General features: G+C 24.9%; 1 long non-coding RNA gene across 1 annotated transcript in view; it reads right to left on the minus strand.

The window, feature by feature from the left end:
- Nucleotides 1-1,836: 1,836 nt before the first annotated feature.
- Nucleotides 1,837-2,674, minus strand: part of LOC116186042 — a 1,023-nt gene continuing 185 nt past the window's right edge. Inside the window, exon 2 of the long non-coding RNA XR_004150965.1 lies at nt 1,837-2,671. This is a non-coding gene — a long non-coding RNA (uncharacterized LOC116186042). The remainder of the gene's footprint in view (nt 2,672-2,674) is intronic.

Raw genomic sequence — 2,674 nt, forward strand, 5'->3', positions numbered from 1 at the left:
ATAATTTTATTATAAATTTTTATAATAATTTTATTATATTTCTAGTAGATAGATTTTTAACAATTATAAATAATTAATATGTATTATATATATTTTAATTTTTGGCGCGATTTTAAGTAAATAAATAAACACCATGCGCCAGCCAATCAGAAAGTTATTAAGTTTTAGTCGCAAAATGAATTAGTGCGCATTACAATGCGCATAGTGTTAGTCTTCAGTTGAAAATCGTGGCAAGAAGACATATCATCGTGTGTTATACGACGCAGTAAGTTATTTTACTTTTATTATTACCAAATTTATCAATTATTGTTAATTTAGTTTTTTAAATAATCCATTTAGTATAGTGAAAACGAAATTAATTAGTCTTTTGTGTTTCTTTGTGTCTTTTCTTTGTTCATTTCTATTGCGTCATTAGTAGCATCACGTATCGAAATATTTCGAGACAGAATTTGAAATCGGATATTGTTTTCTCTTAATATAATTTTAATTTTATACGTTTATTTTATGCTCTTGATCTTTATTTTTATCATATTATATTAAAGTAAAATAAATTTTTTACGATTTGATACGAATTCATTTCGTGAAATCGAATTATTGAAATGACGCATATTATTTTAAATATATATATCTATATGTAAAGTCTTGTGTATTTATTTTATTTTGTTTCTTTTTGGTTTATTATTTATATTTTGCACGAGGTTAAAAACATTCCTTATGATATCACATTTCCAAGAACTTAGATTTGTGTTTAAACATATTGTGTCGAATTGTTGAACGTACCCCCTCCATTTTGTTATTTGATGGACGAAATCGAATTGCGCAGTGACAATTGTTCGTTGATTCGTGTAGCAATTCGATGCTTGAAATTTTTTCATTACGTGTGTTCTATTCAGTGCGTGATATTTTAATATTTTTTTTTATAGTTACTTTTTTATTCATTTGTTCATTTTTAATATATCTTTATTCAATATTTCATTCATAATTAATTAATTAATTATAAAACATTATTGGATTGATAATTCTTTGATAATTGATTTTGAATTCTTCATTCATCATATAATTTGAGTGTCGAATTATAAATATCTAATATTGTAAGTTTTTATTTGTTTAATTATTGCAATATTTTAACGTAATCTATTTATTTACTTATTTAGAAGTTTCGATTTTTTTTTGCAGGTTTAATTGTCAGTGATAACTCTTGAAGACGAGAAAAATTCCAACATGGACACCATGTCTTTTTTAGTAACTTTCTTTCGTGGTAAAATTTTACATTTCGTATGTATAAATTTTTATTTTGTTTTATTGAATTATTAGTGATTGTTAAGCAATTCATAAAATTAATTTTAGTTAAAAGAAAGTGAAAAAATTAAAAATTTATGAGAAACTTTCATTATTTATCATTAGAAATTAAATTTTAAAATAATAACGAACATTTATTAAATTATAGATAACGAATATTTATTAAATTTCAGATAATTATAAATAATTGATAATATTTTTATATATAATTTATAACCAATTAACATAAAAAGTATTTTCAAAACAAATGTTCAATACGAAAAAGAAAAATATCAAAAAAATATTCTTCTTCTATCATTCTTCACCCCTTTACTAATGTAATGTTAATTTCAGAAAATATTTGTGACCGCGTGCAATGCGGTTAATAGAATCAGTGTTTGCTTCGCCATAATATTTTGAATATTTTTTAGAGCACAGCAGCTCTGATTAAATGTAATTAAAATAATCAAACGCGAAAGTAGAATCAGTGTTTGTTCGTCAATTATAATTTATACGGACGCGTTATTAATTTTTTATTTTTTATTTTTTTTTTTATTTTAAATATTCGTTTTCGGTACAGGATAGAGTCAGTGCTTCTCTCAAGAGAATAAGGCGATCATCCCTCACGCGAAGAGGTAATTATGCTTTTATATATCTAAATTTTTATTCTTCTAAATGGAAATTAACTGGAATTTCAATATCATTATTATATATTGCATATTTAATAGTTTCGTATTTCAATTTTTTCAAATAATCAGAACCGTGTTTTTAATTATGATGTTTTGTCACAGATTTCTTCTATTCTTCTACCTGATGACAACCTTCTTCTCGATGATTTCTGGGCTACAGTAACAGTGAAGGCGTTCGTCGCATCATATGGTGAGTCGCTTTTTGATTCCTCCGGTCACTCAATCATGTCGTAGGATGAAAGATCCGAATCGACACGAATGACTGGTTGTATACGTAGAATTTTGCACGAGCACAATGACCGCGGGTATTTATTTATAATAATTACCCGCGAGTAGTAACAATTATTTCTTTTATGTTTTATTTATTAGTTCAGGCTAGAGTCTTCTTACGCTTCGCGTTTTTGATTAATATGAAATGTTTAGTAATTTTAATAATGCCAAAACATATAATTATCAGTATAATACAATAATTAGTTTGAATTTTTATAATTAAAAATTCTTCAGAGTAACATTTTAAGTTATTTGATCAATTTGATTATTGTGATTATCATATAATAATTTCATATAACTTCAATATGATTTACAACAGTGGTAGATAGTAAAGTTTAATTTTTATTCGTACAAATATGAATTAATTTTTGTGCAAGAAGACATTTCGCGACAGGCAGATTTTAGAATCAGAGCAATAAGTTTTGAATATTATTCTT

This window comes from Apis dorsata, unplaced genomic scaffold, assembly GCF_000469605.1.
Source record: "Apis dorsata unplaced genomic scaffold, Apis dorsata 1.3 scaffold_396, whole genome shotgun sequence".
NCBI lineage: Eukaryota > Metazoa > Arthropoda > Insecta > Hymenoptera > Apidae > Apis > Apis dorsata.